Here is a 19,271-nt window from a genome sequence, read left to right as displayed (position 1 = left end):
GTGAAATAGCAGGAGAGGGTCTGAGAGTGCTGAGAGAGCACAGAGAAGAGATCAGGAGAGGGTCTGTGAGTGCAGAGAGAGCACAGAGAAGTGAACGAGAGCAGGAGAGGGTCTGTGAGTGTAAAGAGAGTACAGAGTAGTGAGAGAGAGCAGGAGAGGGTCTGGGAGTGCTGAGAGAGCACAGAGAAGTGAAAGAGAGCAGGAGAGGGGCTGTGAGTGCTGAGAGAGCACAGAGAAGTGAAAGAGAGCAGGAGAGGGGCTGTGAGTGCTGAGAGAGCACAGAGAAGTGAAAGAGAGCAGGAGAGGGTCTGGGAGTGCTGAGAGAGCACAGAGAAGTGAAAGAGAGCAGGAGAGGGGCTGTGAGTGCTGAGAGAGCACAGAGAAGTGAAAGAGAGCCGGAGAGGGTCTGGGAGTGCTGAGAGAGCACAGAGAAGTGAAAGAGAGCAGGAGAGAGGCTGTGAGTGCTGAGAGAGCACAGAGAAGTGAAAGAGAGCCGGAGAGGGTCTGGGAGTGCTGAGAGAGCACAGAGAAGTGAAAGAGAGCAGGAGAGTGTCTGTGAGTGCTGAGGGAGCACAGAGAAGTGAGAGAGAGCAGGAGAGGGTCTGTGAGTGCTGAGGGAGCACAGAGAAGCGAAAGAGAGCAGGAGAGTGTCTGTGAGTGCTGAGAGAGCACAGAGAAGTGAAAGAGAGCAGGAGAGGGTCTGGGAGTGCTGTGGGAGCACAGAGAAGAGAGCAGGAGAGGGTCTGTGAGTGCAGAGAGAGCACAGAGAAGTGAAAGAGAGCAGGTGAGGGTCTGTGAGTGCTGAGAGAGCACAGAGAAGTGAAAGAGAGCAGGAGAGGGTCTGGGAGTGCTGAGAGAGCACAGAGAAGTGAGAGAGCAGGAGAGGGTCTGTGAGTGCAGAGAGAGCACAGAGAAGTGAAAGAGAGCAGGAGAGGGCCTGTGAGTGCTGAGAGAGCACAGAGAAGTGAAAGAGAGCAGGAGAGGGCCTGTGAGTGCTGAGGGAGCACAGAGAAGTGAACGAGAGCAGGAGAGTGTCTGTGAGTGTAAAGAGAGTACAGAGAAGTGAGAGAGCAGGAGAGGGGCTGTGAGTGCCGAGAGAGCACAGAGAAGTGAAAGAGAGCAGGAGAGGGTCAGTGAGTGCTGAGAGAGCACAGAGAAGTGAAAGAGAGCAGGAGAGGGGCTGTGAGTGCAGAGAGAGCACAGAGAAGTGAAGGAGGGTCTGTGAGTGCTGAGAGAGCACAGAGAAGTGAAAGAGAGCAGGAGAGGGCCTGTGAGTGCTGAGAGAGCACAGAGAAGTGAAAGAGAGCAGGAGAGGGCCTGTGAGTGCTGAGGGAGCACAGAGAAGTGAACGAGAGCAGGAGAGTGTCTGTGAGTGTAAAGAGAGTACAGAGAAGTGAGAGAGAGCAGGAGAGGGTCTTGAGTGCAGAGGGAGCATAGAGAAGTGAGAGAGAGCAGGAGAGTGTCTGTGAGTGCCGAGAGAGCACAGAGAAGTGAAAGAGAGCAGGAGAGGGGCTGTGAGTGCTGAGAGAGCACAGAGAAGTGAAAGAGAGCAGGAGAGGGACTGGGAGTGCTGAGAGAGCACAGAGAAGTGAAAGAGAGCAGGAGAGGGTCTGGGAGTGCTGAGAGAGCACAGAGAAGTGAAAGAGAGCAGGAGAGGGTCTGTGAGTGCCGAGAGAGCACAGAGAAGTGAAAGAGAGCAGGAGAGGGGCTGTGAGTGCTGAGAGAGCACAGAGAAGTGAAAGAGAGCAGGAGAGGGACTGGGAGTGCTGAGAGAGCACAGAGAAGTGAAAGAGAGCAGGAGAGGGTCTGGGAGTGCTGAGAGAGCACAGAGAAGTGAAAGAGAGCAGGAGAGGGTCTGGGAGTGCTGAGAGAGCACAGAGAAGTGAAAGAGAGCAGGAGAGGGGCTGTGAGTGCTGAGAGAGCACAGAGAAGTGAAAGAGAGCAGGAGAGGGGCTGTGAGTGCTGAGAGAGCACAGAGAAGTGAAAGAGAGCAGGAGAGGGTCTGGGAGTGCTGAGAGAGCACAGAGAAGTGAAAGAGAGCAGGAGAGGGGCTGTGAGTGCTGCGAGAGCACAGAGAAGTGAAAGAGAGCAGGAGAGGGTCTGTGAGTGCTGAGAGAGCACAGAGAAGAGAGCAGGAGAGGGTCTGTGAGTGCTGAGAGAGCACAGAGAAGAGAGCCGGAGAGGGGCTGTGAGTGCTGAGAGAGCACAGAGAAGTGAAAGAGAGCCGGAGAGGGTCTGTGAGTGCTGAGAGAGCACAGAGAAGAGAGCAGGAGAGGGTCTGGGAGTGCTGAGAGAGCACAGAGAAGTGAAAGAGAGCAGGAGAGGGGCTGTGAGTGCTGAGAGAGCACAGAGAAGTGAAAGAGAGCAGGAGAGGGACTGGGAGTGCTGAGAGAGCACAGAGAAGTGAAAGAGAGCAGGAGAGGGACTGTGAGTGCCGAGAGAGCACAGAGAAGTGAAAGAGAGCAGGAGAGGGGCTGTGAGTGCTGAGAGAGCACAGAGAAGTGAAAGAGAGCAGGAGAGGGGCTGTGAGTGCTGAGAGAGCACAGAGAAGTGAAAGAGAGCAGGAGAGGGACTGGGAGTGCTGAGAGAGCACAGAGAAGTGAAAGAGAGCAGGAGAGGGTCTGGGAGTGCTGAGAGAGCACAGAGAAGTGAAAGAGAGCAGGAGAGGGTCTGTGAGTGTAAAGAGAGTACAGAGAAGTGAACGAGAGCAGGAGAGTGTCTGTGAGTGCCGAGAGAGCACAGAGAAGTGAAAGAGAGCAGGAGAGGGGCTGTGAGTGCTGAGAGAGCACAGAGAAGTGAAAGAGAGCAGGAGAGGGACTGGGAGTGCTGAGAGAGCACAGAGAAGTGAAAGAGAGCAGGAGAGGGTCTGGGAGTGCTGAGAGAGCACAGAGAAGTGAAAGAGAGCAGGAGAGGGGCTGTGAGTGCTGAGAGAGCACAGAGAAGTGAAAGAGAGCAGGAGAGGGGCTGTGAGTGCTGAGAGAGCACAGAGAAGTGAAAGAGAGCAGGAGAGGGTCTGGGAGTGCTGAGAGAGCACAGAGAAGTGAAAGAGAGCAGGAGAGGGGCTGTGAGTGCTGAGAGAGCACAGAGAAGTGAAAGAGAGCAGGAGAGGGGCTGTCAGTGCTGAGAGAGCACAGAGAAGTGAGAGAGAGCAGGAGAGGGACTGGGAGTGCTGAGAGAGCACAGAGAAGTGAAAGAGAGCAGGAGAGGGTCTGGGAGTGCTGAGAGAGCACAGAGAAGTGAAAGAGAGCAGGAGAGGGGCTGTGAGTGCTGAGAGAGCACAGAGAGATGAAAGAGAGCAGGAGAGGGGCTGTGAGTGCTGAGAGAGCACAGAGAAGTGAAAGAGAGCCGGAGAGGGTCTGGGAGTGCTGAGAGAGCACAGAGAAGTGAAAGAGAGCCGGAGAGGGTCTGTGAGTGCTGAGAGAGCACAGAGAAGTGAGAGAGAGCCGGAGAGGGTCTGTGAGTGCTGAGAGAGCACAGAGAAGTGAAAGAGAGCAGGAGAGGGTCTGTGAGTGTAGAGAGAGCACAGAGAAGTGAAAGAGAGCAGGAGAGGGTCTGTGAGTGTAGAGAGAGCACAGAGAAGTGAAAGAGAGCAGGAGAGGGCCTGTGAGTGATGAGAGAGCACAGAGAAGTGAAAGAGAGCAGGAGAGGGTCTGTGAGTGTAGAGAGAGCACAGAGAAGTGAAAGAGAGCAGGAGAGGGTCTGTGAGTGTAGAGAGAGCACAGAGAAGTGAACGAGAGCAGGAGAGGGTCTGTGAGTGTAAAGAGAGTACAGAGAAGTGAGAGAGAGCAGGAGAGGGTCTGGGAGTGCTGAGAGAGCACAGAGAAGTGAAAGAGAGCAGGAGAGGGGCTGTGAGTGCTGAGAGAGCACAGAGAAGTGAAAGAGAGCAGGAGAGGGGCTGTGAGTGCTGAGAGAGCACAGAGAAGTGAAAGAGAGCAGGAGAGGGTCTGGGAGTGCTGAGAGAGCACAGAGAAGTGAAAGAGAGCAGGAGAGGGGCTGTGAGTGCTGAGAGAGCACAGAGAAGTGAAAGAGAGCCGGAGAGGGTCTGGGAGTGCTGAGAGAGCACAGAGAAGTGAAAGAGAGCAGGAGAGAGGCTGTGAGTGCTGAGAGAGCACAGAGAAGTGAAAGAGAGCCGGAGAGGGTCTGGGAGTGCTGAGAGAGCACAGAGAAGTGAAAGAGAGCAGGAGAGTGTCTGTGAGTGCTGAGGGAGCACAGAGAAGTGAGAGAGAGCAGGAGAGGGTCTGTGAGTGCTGAGGGAGCACAGAGAAGCGAAAGAGAGCAGGAGAGTGTCTGTGAGTGCTGAGAGAGCACAGAGAAGTGAAAGAGAGCAGGAGAGGGTCTGGGAGTGCTGTGGGAGCACAGAGAAGAGAGCAGGAGAGGGTCTGTGAGTGCAGAGAGAGCACAGAGAAGTGAAAGAGAGCAGGTGAGGGTCTGTGAGTGCTGAGAGAGCACAGAGAAGTGAAAGAGAGCAGGAGAGGGTCTGGGAGTGCTGAGAGAGCACAGAGAAGTGAGAGAGCAGGAGAGGGTCTGTGAGTGCAGAGAGAGCACAGAGAAGTGAAAGAGAGCAGGAGAGGGCCTGTGAGTGCTGAGAGAGCACAGAGAAGTGAAAGAGAGCAGGAGAGGGCCTGTGAGTGCTGAGGGAGCACAGAGAAGTGAACGAGAGCAGGAGAGTGTCTGTGAGTGTAAAGAGAGTACAGAGAAGTGAGAGAGCAGGAGAGGGGCTGTGAGTGCCGAGAGAGCACAGAGAAGTGAAAGAGAGCAGGAGAGGGTCAGTGAGTGCTGAGAGAGCACAGAGAAGTGAAAGAGAGCAGGAGAGGGGCTGTGAGTGCAGAGAGAGCACAGAGAAGTGAAGGAGGGTCTGTGAGTGCTGAGAGAGCACAGAGAAGTGAAAGAGAGCAGGAGAGGGCCTGTGAGTGCTGAGAGAGCACAGAGAAGTGAAAGAGAGCAGGAGAGGGCCTGTGAGTGCTGAGGGAGCACAGAGAAGTGAACGAGAGCAGGAGAGTGTCTGTGAGTGTAAAGAGAGTACAGAGAAGTGAGAGAGAGCAGGAGAGGGTCTTGAGTGCAGAGGGAGCATAGAGAAGTGAGAGAGAGCAGGAGAGTGTCTGTGAGTGCCGAGAGAGCACAGAGAAGTGAAAGAGAGCAGGAGAGGGGCTGTGAGTGCTGAGAGAGCACAGAGAAGTGAAAGAGAGCAGGAGAGGGACTGGGAGTGCTGAGAGAGCACAGAGAAGTGAAAGAGAGCAGGAGAGGGTCTGGGAGTGCTGAGAGAGCACAGAGAAGTGAAAGAGAGCAGGAGAGGGTCTGTGAGTGCCGAGAGAGCACAGAGAAGTGAAAGAGAGCAGGAGAGGGGCTGTGAGTGCTGAGAGAGCACAGAGAAGTGAAAGAGAGCAGGAGAGGGACTGGGAGTGCTGAGAGAGCACAGAGAAGTGAAAGAGAGCAGGAGAGGGTCTGGGAGTGCTGGGAGTGCTGAGAGAGCACAGAGAAGTGAAAGAGAGCAGGAGAGGGTCTGGGAGTGCTGAGAGAGCACAGAGAAGTGAAAGAGAGCAGGAGAGGGGCTGTGAGTGCTGAGAGAGCACAGAGAAGTGAAAGAGAGCAGGAGAGGGGCTGTGAGTGCTGAGAGAGCACAGAGAAGTGAAAGAGAGCAGGAGAGGGTCTGGGAGTGCTGAGAGAGCACAGAGAAGTGAAAGAGAGCAGGAGAGGGGCTGTGAGTGCTGCGAGAGCACAGAGAAGTGAAAGAGAGCAGGAGAGGGTCTGTGAGTGCTGAGAGAGCACAGAGAAGAGAGCAGGAGAGGGTCTGTGAGTGCTGAGAGAGCACAGAGAAGAGAGCCGGAGAGGGGCTGTGAGTGCTGAGAGAGCACAGAGAAGTGAAAGAGAGCCGGAGAGGGTCTGTGAGTGCTGAGAGAGCACAGAGAAGAGAGCAGGAGAGGGTCTGGGAGTGCTGAGAGAGCACAGAGAAGTGAAAGAGAGCAGGAGAGGGGCTGTGAGTGCTGAGAGAGCACAGAGAAGTGAAAGAGAGCAGGAGAGGGACTGGGAGTGCTGAGAGAGCACAGAGAAGTGAAAGAGAGCAGGAGAGGGACTGTGAGTGCCGAGAGAGCACAGAGAAGTGAAAGAGAGCAGGAGAGGGGCTGTGAGTGCTGAGAGAGCACAGAGAAGTGAAAGAGAGCAGGAGAGGGGCTGTGAGTGCTGAGAGAGCACAGAGAAGTGAAAGAGAGCAGGAGAGGGACTGGGAGTGCTGAGAGAGCACAGAGAAGTGAAAGAGAGCAGGAGAGGGTCTGGGAGTGCTGAGAGAGCACAGAGAAGTGAAAGAGAGCAGGAGAGGGTCTGTGAGTGTAAAGAGAGTACAGAGAAGTGAACGAGAGCAGGAGAGTGTCTGTGAGTGCCGAGAGAGCACAGAGAAGTGAAAGAGAGCAGGAGAGGGGCTGTGAGTGCTGAGAGAGCACAGAGAAGTGAAAGAGAGCAGGAGAGGGACTGGGAGTGCTGAGAGAGCACAGAGAAGTGAAAGAGAGCAGGAGAGGGTCTGGGAGTGCTGAGAGAGCACAGAGAAGTGAAAGAGAGCAGGAGAGGGGCTGTGAGTGCTGAGAGAGCACAGAGAAGTGAAAGAGAGCAGGAGAGGGGCTGTGAGTGCTGAGAGAGCACAGAGAAGTGAAAGAGAGCAGGAGAGGGTCTGGGAGTGCTGAGAGAGCACAGAGAAGTGAAAGAGAGCAGGAGAGGGGCTGTGAGTGCTGAGAGAGCACAGAGAAGTGAAAGAGAGCAGGAGAGGGGCTGTCAGTGCTGAGAGAGCACAGAGAAGTGAGAGAGAGCAGGAGAGGGACTGGGAGTGCTGAGAGAGCACAGAGAAGTGAAAGAGAGCAGGAGAGGGTCTGGGAGTGCTGAGAGAGCACAGAGAAGTGAAAGAGAGCAGGAGAGGGGCTGTGAGTGCTGAGAGAGCACAGAGAGATGAAAGAGAGCAGGAGAGGGGCTGTGAGTGCTGAGAGAGCACAGAGAAGTGAAAGAGAGCCGGAGAGGGTCTGGGAGTGCTGAGAGAGCACAGAGAAGTGAAAGAGAGCCGGAGAGGGTCTGTGAGTGCTGAGAGAGCACAGAGAAGTGAGAGAGAGCCGGAGAGGGTCTGTGAGTGCTGAGAGAGCACAGAGAAGTGAAAGAGAGCAGGAGAGGGTCTGTGAGTGTAGAGAGAGCACAGAGAAGTGAAAGAGAGCAGGAGAGGGTCTGTGAGTGTAGAGAGAGCACAGAGAAGTGAAAGAGAGCAGGAGAGGGTCTGTGAGTGATGAGAGAGCACAGAGAAGTGAAAGAGAGCAGGAGAGGGTCTGTGAGTGTAGAGAGAGCACAGAGAAGTGAAAGAGAGCAGGAGAGGGTCTGTGAGTGTAGAGAGAGCACAGAGAAGTGAAAGAGAGCAGGAGAGGGTCTGTGAGTGCTGAGAGAGCACAGAGAAGTGAAAGAGAGCAGGAGAGGGTCTGTGAGTGTAGAGAGAGCACAGAGAAGTGAAAGAGAGCAGGAGAGGGTCTGTGAGTGCTGAGAGAGCACAGAGAAGTGAAAGAGAGCAGGAGAGGGTCTGTGAGTGATGAGAGAGCACAGAGAAGTGAAAGAGAGCAGGAGAGGGTCTGTGAGTGCAGAGAGAGCACAGAGAAGTGAAAGAGAGCAGGAGAGGGTCTGTGAGTGTAAAGAGAGAGCACAGAGAAGAGAGAGAGCAGGAGAGGGTCTGTGAGTGCTGAGAGAGCACAGAGAAGTGAGAGAGAGCCGGAGAGGGTCTGTGAGTGCTGAGAGAGCACAGAGAAGTGAAAGAGAGCCGGAGAGGGTCTGTGAGTGCTGAGAGAGCACAGAGAAGTGAAAGAGAGCAGGAGAGGGTCTGTGAGTGTAGAGAGAGCACAGAGAAGTGAAAGAGAGCAGGAGAGGGGCTGTGAGTGCTGAGAGAGCACAGAGAAGTGAAAGAGAGCCGGAGAGGGTCTGGGAGTGCTGAGAGAGCACAGAGAAGTGAAAGAGAGCCGGAGAGGGTCTGTGAGTGCTGAGAGAGCACAGAGAAGTGAGAGAGAGCCGGAGAGGGTCTGTGAGTGCTGAGAGAGCACAGAGAAGTGAAAGAGAGCAGGAGAGGGTCTGTGAGTGTAGAGAGAGCACAGAGAAGTGAAAGAGAGCAGGAGAGGGTCTGTGAGTGTAGAGAGAGCACAGAGAAGTGAAAGAGAGCAGGAGAGGGTCTGTGAGTGTAGAGAGAGCACAGAGAAGTGAAAGAGAGCAGGAGAGGGTCTGTGAGTGTAGAGAGAGCACAGAGAAGTGAAAGAGAGCAGGAGAGGGTCTGTGAGTGCTGAGAGAGCACAGAGAAGTGAAAGAGAGCAGGAGAGGGTCTGTGAGTGTAGAGAGAGCACAGAGAAGTGAAAGAGAGCAGGAGAGGGTCTGTGAGTGCTGAGAGAGCACAGAGAAGTGAAAGAGAGCAGGAGAGGGTCTGTGAGTGCTGAGAGAGCACAGAGAAGTGAAAGAGAGCAGGAGAGGGGCTGTCAGTGCTGAGAGAGCACAGAGAAGTGAAAGAGAGCAGGAGAGGGTCTGTGAGTGTAAAGAGAGAGCACAGAGAAGAGAGAGAGCAGGAGAGGGTCTGTGAGTGCTGAGAGAGCACAGAGAAGTGAGAGAGAGCCGGAGAGGGTCTGTGAGTGCTGAGAGAGCACAGAGAAGTGAGAGAGAGCAGGAGAGGGGCTGTGAGTGCTGAGAGAGCACAGAGAAGTGAAAGAGAGCAGGAGAGGGGCTGCGAGTGCTGAGAGAGCACAGAGAAGTGAAAGAGAGCAGGAGAGGGGCTGTGAGTGCTGAGAGAGCACAGAGAAGTGAAAGAGAGCCGGAGAGGGTCTGGGAGTGCTGAGAGAGCACAGAGAAGTGAAAGAGAGCCGGAGAGGGTCTGTGAGTGCTGAGAGAGCACAGAGAAGTGAGAGAGAGCCGGAGAGGGTCTGTGAGTGCTGAGAGAGCACAGAGAAGTGAAAGAGAGCAGGAGAGGGTCTGTGAGTGTAGAGAGAGCACAGAGAAGTGAAAGAGAGCAGGAGAGGGTCTGTGAGTGTAGAGAGAGCACAGAGAAGTGAAAGAGAGCAGGAGAGGGGCTGTGAGTGCAGAGAGAGCACAGAGAAGTGAAGGAGGGTCTGTGAGTGCTGAGAGAGCACAGAGAAGTGAAAGAGAGCAGGAGAGGGCCTGTGAGTGCTGAGAGAGCACAGAGAAGTGAAAGAGAGCAGGAGAGGGCCTGTGAGTGCTGAGGGAGCACAGAGAAGTGAACGAGAGCAGGAGAGTGTCTGTGAGTGTAAAGAGAGTACAGAGAAGTGAGAGAGAGCAGGAGAGGGTCTTGAGTGCAGAGGGAGAATAGAGAAGTGAGAGAAAGCAGGAGAGTGTCTGTGAGTGCCGAGAGAGCACAGAGAAGTGAAAGAGAGCAGGAGAGGGGATGTGAGTGCTGAGAGAGCACAGAGAAGTGAAAGAGAGCAGGAGAGGGACTGGGAGTGCTGAGAGAGCACAGAGAAGTGAAAGAGAGCAGGAGAGGGTCTGGGAGTGCTGAGAGAGCACAGAGAAGTGAAAGAGAGCAGGAGAGGGTCTGTGAGTGCCGAGAGAGCACAGAGAAGTGAAAGAGAGCAGGGGAGGGGCTGTGAGTGCTGAGAGAGCACAGAGAAGTGAAAGAGAGCAGGAGAGGGACTGGGAGTGCTGAGAGAGCACAGAGAAGTGAAAGAGAGCAGGAGAGGGTCTGGGAGTGCTGAGAGAGCACAGAGAAGTGAAAGAGAGCAGGAGTGGGTCTGGGAGTGCTGAGAGAGCACAGAGAAGTGAAAGAGAGCAGGAGAGGGGCTGTGAGTGCTGAGAGAGCACAGAGAAGTGAAAGAGAGCAGGAGAGGGGCTGTGAGTGCTGAGAGAGCACAGAGAAGTGAAAGAGAGCAGGAGAGGGTCTGGGAGTGCTGAGAGAGCACAGAGAAGTGAAAGAGAGCAGGAGAGGGGCTGTGAGTGCTGCGAGAGCACAGAGAAGTGAAAGAGAGCCGGAGAGGGTCTGGGAGTGCTGAGAGAGCACAGAGAAGTGAAAGAGAGCCGGAGAGGGTCTGTGAGTGCTGAGAGAGCACAGAGAAGAGAGCAGGAGAGGGTCTGTGAGTGCTGAGAGAGCACAGAGAAGAGAGCCGGAGAGGGGCTGTGAGTGCTGAGAGAGCACAGAGAAGTGAAAGAGAGCCGGAGAGGGTCTGTGAGTGCTGAGAGAGCACAGAGAAGAGAGCAGGAGAGGGTCTGGGAGTGCTGAGAGAGCACAGAGAAGTGAAAGAGAGCAGGAGAGGGGCTGTGAGTGCTGAGAGAGCACAGAGAAGTGAAAGAGAGCAGGAGAGGGACTGGGAGTGCTGAGAGAGCACAGAGAAGTGAAAGAGAGCAGGAGAGGGACTGTGAGTGCCGAGAGAGCACAGAGAAGTGAAAGAGAGCAGGAGAGGGGCTGTGAGTGCTGAGAGAGCACAGAGAAGTGAAAGAGAGCAGGAGAGGGGCTGTGAGTGCTGAGAGAGCACAGAGAAGTGAAAGAGAGCAGGAGAGGGACTGGGAGTGCTGAGAGAGCACAGAGAAGTGAAAGAGAGCAGGAGAGGGTCTGGGAGTGCTGAGAGAGCACAGAGAAGTGAAAGAGAGCAGGAGAGGGTCTGTGAGTGTAAAGAGAGTACAGAGAAGTGAACGAGAGCAGGAGAGTGTCTGTGAGTGCCGAGAGAGCACAGAGAAGTGAAAGAGAGCAGGAGAGGGGCTGTGAGTGCTGAGAGAGCACAGAGAAGTGAAAGAGAGCAGGAGAGGGACTGGGAGTGCTGAGAGAGCACAGAGAAGTGAAAGAGAGCAGGAGAGGGTCTGGGAGTACTGAGAGAGCACAGAGAAGTGAAAGAGAGCAGGAGAGGGGCTGTGAGTGCTGAGAGAGCACAGAGAAGTGAAAGAGAGCAGGAGAGGGGCTGTGAGTGCTGAGAGAGCACATAGAAGTGAAAGAGAGCAGGAGAGGGTCTGGGAGTGCTGAGAGAGCACAGAGAAGTGAAAGAGAGCAGGAGAGGGGCTGTGAGTGCTGAGAGAGCACAGAGAAGTGAAAGAGAGCAGGAGAGGGGATGTGAGTGCTGAGAGAGCACAGAGAAGTGAGAGAGAGCAGGAGAGGGACTGGGAGTGCTGAGAGAGCACAGAGAAGTGAAAGAGAGCAGGAGAGGGTCTGGGAGTGCTGAGAGAGCACAGAGAAGTGAAAGAGAGCAGGAGAGGGGCTGTGAGTGCTGAGAGAGCACAGAGAAGTGAAAGAGAGCAGGAGAGGGGCTGTGAGTGCTGAGAGAGCACAGAGAAGTGAAAGAGAGCAGGAGAGGGGCTGTGAGTGCTGAGAGAGCACAGAGAAGTGAAAGAGAGCCGGAGAGGGTCTGGGAGTGCTGAGAGAGCACAGAGAAGTGAAAGAGAGCCGGAGAGGGTCTGTGAGTGCTGAGAGAGCACAGAGAAGTGAGAGAGAGCCGGAGAGGGTCTGTGAGTGCTGAGAGAGCACAGAGAAGTGAAAGAGAGCAGGAGAGGGTCTGTGAGTGTAGAGAGAGCACAGAGAAGTGAAAGAGAGCAGGAGAGGGTCTGTGAGTGTAGAGAGAGCACAGAGAAGTGAAAGAGAGCAGGAGAGGGTCTGTGAGTGATGAGAGAGCACAGAGAAGTGAAAGAGAGCCGGAGAGGGTCTGTGAGTGTAGAGAGAGCACAGAGAAGTGAAAGAGAGCAGGAGAGGGTCTGTGAGTGTAGAGAGAGCACAGAGAAGTGAAAGAGAGCAGGAGAGGGTCTGTGAGTGTAGAGAGAGCACAGAGAAGTGAAAGAGAGCAGGAGAGGGTCTGTGAGTGTAGAGAGAGCACAGAGAAGTGAAAGAGAGCAGGAGAGGGTCTGTGAGTGCTGAGAGAGCACAGAGAAGTGAAAGAGAGCAGGAGAGGGTCTGTGAGTGTAGAGAGAGCACAGAGAAGTGAAAGAGAGCAGGAGAGGGTCTGTGAGTGCTGAGAGAGCACAGAGAAGTGAAAGAGAGCAGGAGAGGGTCTGTGAGTGATGAGAGAGCACAGAGAAGTGAAAGAGAGCAGGAGAGGGTCTGTGAGTGCAGAGAGAGCACAGAGAAGTGAAAGAGAGCAGGAGAGGGTCTGTGAGTGTAAAGAGAGAGCACAGAGAAGAGAGAGAGCAGGAGAGGGTCTGTGAGTGCTGAGAGAGCACAGAGAAGTGAGAGAGAGCCGGAGAGGGTCTGTGAGTGCTGAGAGAGCACAGAGAAGTGAAAGAGAGCCGGAGAGGGTCTGTGAGTGCTGAGAGAGCACAGAGAAGTGAAAGAGAGCAGGAGAGGGTCTGTGAGTGTAGAGAGAGCACAGAGAAGTGAAAGAGAGCAGGAGAGGGTCTGTGAGTGCTGAGAGAGCACAGAGAAGAGAGCAGGAGAGGGTCTGGGAGTGCTGAGAGAGCACAGAGAAGAGATCAGGAGAGGGTCTGTGAGTGCAGAGGGAGCACAGAGAAGAGATCAGGAGAGGGTCTGTGAGTGCTGAGAGAGCACAGAGAAGTGAAATAGCAGGAGAGGGTCTGAGAGTGCTGAGAGAGCACAGAGAAGAGATCAGGAGAGGGTCTGTGAGTGCAGAGGGAGCACAGAGAAGAGATCAGGAGAGGGTCTGTGAGTGCTGAGAGAGCACAGAGAAGTGAAAGAGAGCAGAAGAGGGTCTGTGAGTGCTGAGAGAGCACAGAGAAGTGAAGGAGGGTCTGTGAGTGCTGAGAGAGCACAGAGAAGTGAGAGAGCAGGAGAGGGTCTGTGAGTGCAGAGAGAGCACAGAGAAGTGAAAGAGAGCAGGAGAGGGCCTGTGAGTGCTGAGAGAGCACAGAGAAGTGAAAGAGAGCAGGAGAGGGCCTGTGAGTGCTGAGGGAGCACAGAGAAGTGAACGAGAGCAGGAGAGTGTCTGTGAGTGCCGAGAGAGCACAGAGAAGTGAAAGAGAGCAGGAGAGGGGCTGTGAGTGCTGAGAGAGCACAGAGAAGTGAAAGAGAGCAGGAGAGGGACTGGGAGTGCTGAGAGAGCACAGAGAAGTGAAAGAGAGCAGGAGAGGGTCTGGGAGTGCTGAGAGAGCACAGAGAAGTGAAAGAGAGCAGGAGAGGGGCTGTGAGTGCTGAGAGAGCACAGAGAAGTGAAAGAGAGCAGGAGAGGGACTGGGAGTGCTGAGAGAGCACAGAGAAGTGAAAGAGAGCAGGAGAGGGTCTGGGAGTGCTGAGAGAGCACAGAGAAGTGAAAGAGAGCAGGAGAGGGTCTGTGAGTGCTGAGAGTGCATAGAGAAGTGAAATAGAAGGTGAGAGTCTGTGAGTGCAGAGAGAGCACAGAGTAGTGAAAGAGAGCAGGAGAGGGTCTGTGAGTGCTGAGAGAGCACAGAGAAGTGAAATAGCAGGAGAGGGTCTGAGAGTGCTGAGAGAGCACAGAGAAGAGATCAGGAGAGGGTCTGTGAGTGCAGAGGGAGCACAGAGAAGAGATCAGGAGAGGGTCTGGGAGTGCTGAGAGAGCACAGAGAAGTGAAAGAGAGCAGGAGAGGGTCTGTGAGTGCTGAGAGAGCACAGAGAAGTGAAATAGAAGGTGAGAGTCTGTGAGTGCAGAGAGAGCACAGAGTAGTGAAAGAGAGCAGGAGAGGGTCTGGGAGGGCTGACAGAGCACAGAGAAGTGGAAGAGAGCAGGAGAGGGTCTGGGAGTGCTGAGAGAGCACCGAGAAGTGAGCAGGAGAGGGTCTGGGAGTGCTGAGAGAGCACAGAGAAGTGAAATAGAAGGTGAGAGTCTGTGAGTGCAGAGAGAGCACAGAGTAGTGAAAGAGAGCAGGAGAGGGTCTGTGAGTGGTGAGAGAGCACAGAGAAGTGAGCAGGAGAGGGACTGGGAGTGCTGAGAGAGCACAGAGAAGTGAAAGAGAGCAGGAGAGGGTCTGGGAGTGCTGAGAGAGCACAGAGAAGTGAAAGAGAGCAGGAGAGGGTCTGTGAGTGCTGAGAGAGCACAGAGAAGAGAGCAGGAGAGGGTCTGGGAGTGCTGAGAGAGCACAGAGAAGTGAAAGAGAGCAGGAGAGGGTCTGTGAGTGCTGAGAGAGCACAGAGAAGAGAGCAGGAGAGGGTCTGGGAGTGCTGAGAGAGCACAGAGAAGAGATCAGGAGAGGGTCTGTGAGTGCAGAGGGAGCACAGAGAAGAGATCAGGAGAGGGTCTGTGAGTGCTGAGAGAGCACAGAGAAGTGAAATAGCAGGAGAGGGTCTGAGAGTGCTGAGAGAGCACAGAGAAGAGATCAGGAGAGGGTCTGTGAGTGCAGAGGGAGCACAGAGAAGAGATCAGGAGAGGGTCTGTGAGTGCTGAGAGAGCACAGAGAAGTGAAATAGCAGGAGAGGGTATGAGAGTGCTGAGAGAGCACAGAGAAGAGATCAGGAGAGGGTCTGTGAGTGCAGAGGGAGCACAGAGAAGAGATCAGGAGAGGGTCTGTGAGTGCTGAGAGAGCACAGAGAAGTGAAAGAGAGCAGGAGAGGGGCTGTGAGTGCTGAGAGAGCACAGAGAAGTGAAAGAGAGCAGGAGAGGGTCTGTGAGTGCAGAGAGAGCACAGAGAAGTGAGCAGGAGAGGGTCTGTGAGTGCTGAGAGAGCACAGAGAAGTGAAATAGCAGGAGAGGGTCTGTGGGTGCAGAGAGAGCACAGAGAAGTGAAAGAGAGCAGGAGAGGGTCTGTGAGTGCAGAGAGAGCACAGAGAAGAGAGCAGGAGAGGGTCTGTGAGTGCAGAGGGAGCATAGAGATGTGAGAGAGCAGGAGAGGGTCTGTGAGTGCAGAGAGAGCACAGAGAAGTGAAAGAAAGCAGGAGATGGTTAGTGAGTGGTGAGAGGGCACAGAGAAGTGAAAGAGAGCGGGCGAGGGTCTGTGAGTGCTGAGAGAGCACAGAGAAGTGAGAGAGCCGGAGAGGGTTTGTGAGTGCTGAGAGAGCACAGAGATGTGAGAGAGCAGGAGAGTGTCTGTGAGTGCTGAGAGAGCACAGAGATGTGAGAGAGCAGGAGAGGGTCTGTGAGTGCTAAGAGGGAACAGTGAAGCTAGAGAGCAGGAGAGGGTCTGTTAGTGCCAGGAGAGCACAGACAAGAGTGAAGAGAGCAGGAGAGGGTCTGTGAGAGCTGAGGGAGCACAGAGAAGTGGGAGAGCCGGAAAGGGTCTATGAGTGCTGAGAGAGCACAGACAAGAGAGAAGAGAGCAGGAGAGGGTCTGTGAGAGTTTAGGGAGCACAGCAAAGTGAAAGAGCAGGAGAGGGGCTGTGAGTGCTGAGAGAGCACAGAGAAGTGAAAGAGAGCAGGAGAGGGTCTGGGAGTGCTGAGAGAGCACAGAGAAGTGAAAGAGAGCAGGAGAGGGGCTGTGAGTGCTGAGAGAGCACAGAGAAGTGAAAGAGAGCAGGAGAGGGACTGGGAGTGCTGAGAGAGCACAGAGAAGTGAAAGAGAGCAGGAGAGGGTCTGTGAGTGCTGAGAGAGCACAGAGAAGAGAGCAGGAGAGGGTCTGTGAGTGCTGAGAGAGCACAGAGAAGTGAAATAGCAGGAGAGGGTCTGAGAGTGCTGAGAGAGCACAGAGAAGAGATCAGGAGAGGGTCTGTGAGTGCAGAGGGAGCACAGAGAAGAGAGCAGGAGAGGGTCTGTGAGTGATGAGAGAGCACAGAGAAGTGAACGAGAGCAGGAGAGGGTCTGTGAGTGCAGAGGGAGCACAGAGAAGAGAGCAGGAGAGGGACTGGGAGTGCTGAGAGAGCACAGAGAAGAGAGCAGGAGAGGGTCTGTGAGTGCTGAGAGAGCACAGAGAAGTGAACGAGAGCAGGAGAGGGTCTGTGAGTGCTGAGAGAGCACAGAGAAGTGAAAGAGAGCAGGAGAGGGTCTGTGAGTGCTGAGAGAGCACAGAGAAGAGAGCAGGAGAGGGTCTGTGAGTGCTGAGAGAGCACAGAGAAGAGAGCAGGAGAGGGACTGGGAGTGCTGAGAGAGCACAGAGAAGTGAACGAGAGCAGGAGAGGGTCTGTGAGTGCTGAGAGAGCACAGAGAAGTGAAAGAGAGCAGGAGAGGGTCTGTGAGTGCTGAGAGAGCACAGAGAAGAGAGCAGGAGAGGGTCTGTGAGTGCTGAGAGAGCACAGAGAAGTGAAATAGCAGGAGAGGGTCTGTGAGTGCAGAGGGAGCACAGAGAAGAGAGCAGGAGAGGGTCTGTGAGTGATGAGAGAGCACAGAGAAGTGAACGAGAGCAGGAGAGGGTCTGTGAGTGTAAAGAGAGTACAGAGAAGTGAGAGAGAGCAGGAGAGGGACTGGGAGTGCTGAGAGAGCACAGAGAAGTGAACAAGAGCAGGAGAGGGTCTGTGAGTGTAAAGAGAGTACAGAGAAGTGAGAGAGATCAGGAGAGGGACTGGGAGTGCTGAGAGAGCACAGAGAAGTGAAAGAGAGCAGGAGAGGGACTGGGAGTGCTCAGAGAGCACAGAGAAGTGAAAGAGAGCAGGAAAGGTTCTGTGAGTGCTGAGAGAGCACAGAGAAGTGAAATAGCAGGAGAGGGTCTGTGGGTGCAGAGAGAGCACAGAGAAGTGAAAGAGAGCAGGAGAGGGTCTGTGAGTGCAGAGAGAGCACAGAGAAGAGAGCAGGAGAGGGTCTGTGAGTGCAGAGGGAGCATAGAGATGTGAGAGAGCAGGAGAGGGTCTGTGAGTGCAGAGAGAGCACAGAGAAGTGAAAGAAAGCAGGAGATGGTTAGTGAGTGGTGAGAGGGCACAGAGAAGTGAAAGAGAGCGGGCGAGGGTCTGTGAGTGCTGAGAGAGCACAGAGAAGTGAGAGAGCCGGAGAGGGTTTGTGAGTGCTGAGAGAGCACAGAGATGTGAGAGAGCAGGAGAGTGTCTGTGAGTGCTGAGAGAGCACAGAGATGTGAGAGAGCAGGAGAGGGTCTGTGAGTGCTGAGAGGGAACAGTGAAGCTAGAGAGCAGGAGAGGGTCTGTTAGTGCCAGGAGAGCACAGACAAGAGTGAAGAGAGCAGGAGAGGGTCTGTGAGAGCTGAGGGAGCACAGAGAAGTGAGAGAGCCGGAAAGGGTCTATGAGTGCTGAGAGAGCACAGACAAGAGAGAAGAGAGCAGGAGAGGGTCTGTGAGAGTTTAGGGAGCACAGCAAAGTGAAAGAGCAGGAGAGGGGCTGTGAGTGCTGAGAGAGCACAGAGAAGTGAAAGAGAGCAGGAGAGGGTCTGGGAGTGCTGAGAGAGCACAGAGAAGTGAAAGAGAGCAGGAGAGGGGCTGTGAGTGCTGAGAGAGCACAGAGAAGTGAAAGAGAGCAGGAGAGGGACTGGGAGTGCTGAGAGAGCACAGAGAAGTGAAAGAGAGCAGGAGAGGGTCTGTGAGTGCTGAGAGAGCACAGAGAAGAGAGCAGGAGAGGGTCTGTGAGTGCTGAGAGAGCACAGAGAAGTGAAATAGCAGGAGAGGGTCTGAGAGTGCTGAGAGAGCACAGAGAAGAGATCAGGAGAGGGTCTGTGAGTGCAGAGGGAGCACAGAGAAGAGAGCAGGAGAGGGTCTGTGAGTGATGAGAGAGCACAGAGAAGTGAACGAGAGCAGGAGAGGGTCTGTGAGTGTAAAGAGAGTACAGAGAAGTGAGAGAGAGCAGGAGAGGGTCTGTGAGTGCTGAGAGAGCACAGAGAAGAGAGCAGGAGAGGGTCTGTGAGTGCAGAGAGAGCACAGAGAAGAGAGCAGGAGAGGGTCTGTGAGTGCAGAGAGAGCACAGAGAAGCGAAAGAGAGCAGGTGAGGGCCTGTGAGTGCTGAGAGAGCACAGAGAAGTGAAAGAGAGCAGGAGAGGGTCTGTGAGTGCTGAGAGAGCACAGAGAAGAGATCAGGAGAGGGTCTGTGAGTGCAGAGAGAGCACAGAGAAGTGAAAGAGAGCAGGTGAGGGTCTGGGAGTGCTGAGAGAGCACAGAGTATTGAAAGAGAGCAGGAGAGGGGCTGTGAGTGCTGAGAGAGCACAGAGAAGTGAAAGAGAGCAGGAGAGGGACTGGGAGTGCTGAGAGAGCACAGAGAAGTGAAAGAGAGCAGGAGAGGGTCTGGGAGTGCTGAGAGAGCACAGAGAAGTGAAAGAGAGCAGGAGAGGGTCTATGAGTGTAGAGAGAGCACAGAGAAGAGAGCAGGAGAGGGGCTGTGAGTGCTGAGAGAGCACAGAGAAGTGAAAGAGAGCCGGAGAGGGTCTGGGAGTGCTGAGAGAGCACAGAGAAGTGAAAGAGAGCAGGAGAGTGTCTGTGAGTGCTGAGGGAGCACAGAGAAGTGAGAGAGAGCAGGAGAGGGGCTGTGAGTGCTGAGAGAGCACAGAGAAGTGAAAGAGAGCAGGAGAGGGTCTGTGAGTGCTGAGAGAGCACAGAGAAGAGAGCAGGAGAGGGTCTGTGAGTGCTGAGAGAGCACAGAGAAGTGAAATAGCAGGAGAGGGTCTGAGAGTGCTGAGAGAGCACAGAGAAGAGATCAGGAGAGGGTCTGTGAGTGCAGAGAGAGCACAGAGAAGTGAACGAGAGCAGGAGAGGGTCTGTGAGTGTAAAGAGAGTACAGAGAAGTGAGAGAGAGCAGGAGAGGGTCTGGGAGTGCTGAGAGAGCACAGAGAAGTGAAAGAGAGCAGGAGAGGGGCTGTGAGTGCTGAGAGAGCACAGAGAAGTGAAAGAGAGCAGGAGAGGGGCTGTGAGTGCTGAGAGAGCACAGAGAAGTGAAAGAGAGCAGGAGAGGGTCTGGGAGTGCTGAGAGAGCACAGAGAAGTGAAAGAGAGCAGGAGAGGGGCTGTGAGTGCTGAGAGAGCACAGAGAAGTGAAAGAGAGCCGGAGAGGGTCTGGGAGTGCTGAGAGAGCACAGAGAAGTGAAAGAGAGCAGGAGAGGGGCTGTGAGTGCTGAGAGAGCACAGAGAAGTGAAAGAGAGCCGGAGAGGGTCTGGGAGTGCTGAGAGAGCACAGAGAAGTGAAAGAGAGCAGGAGAGTGTCTGTGAGTGCTGAGGGAGCACAGAGAAGTGAGAGAAAGCAGGAGAGGGTCTGTGAGTGCTGAGGGAGCACAGAGAAGCGAAAGAGAGCAGGAGAGTGTCTGTGAGTGCTGAGAGAGCACAGAGAAGTGAAAGAGAGCAGGAGAGGGTCTGTGAGTGCAGAGAGAGCACAGAGAAGTGAAAGAGAGCAGGTGAGGGTCTGTGAGTGCTGAGAGAGCACAGAGAAGTGAAAGAGAGCAGGAGAGGGTCTGGGAGTGCTGAGAGAGCACAGAGAAGTGAGAGAGCAGGAGAGGGTCTGTGAGTGCAGAGAGAGCACAGAGAAGTGAAAGAGAGCAGGAGAGGGCCTGTGAGTGCTGAGAGAGCACAGAGAAGTGAAAGAGAGCAGGAGAGG

The sequence above is a fragment of the Lissotriton helveticus genome, chromosome 10 (genome assembly GCF_964261635.1).
Source record: "Lissotriton helveticus chromosome 10, aLisHel1.1, whole genome shotgun sequence".
NCBI lineage: Eukaryota > Metazoa > Chordata > Amphibia > Caudata > Salamandridae > Lissotriton > Lissotriton helveticus.
The sequence above is the reverse complement of the archived record's forward strand: the minus strand, read 5'-3'. Positions refer to the sequence as shown.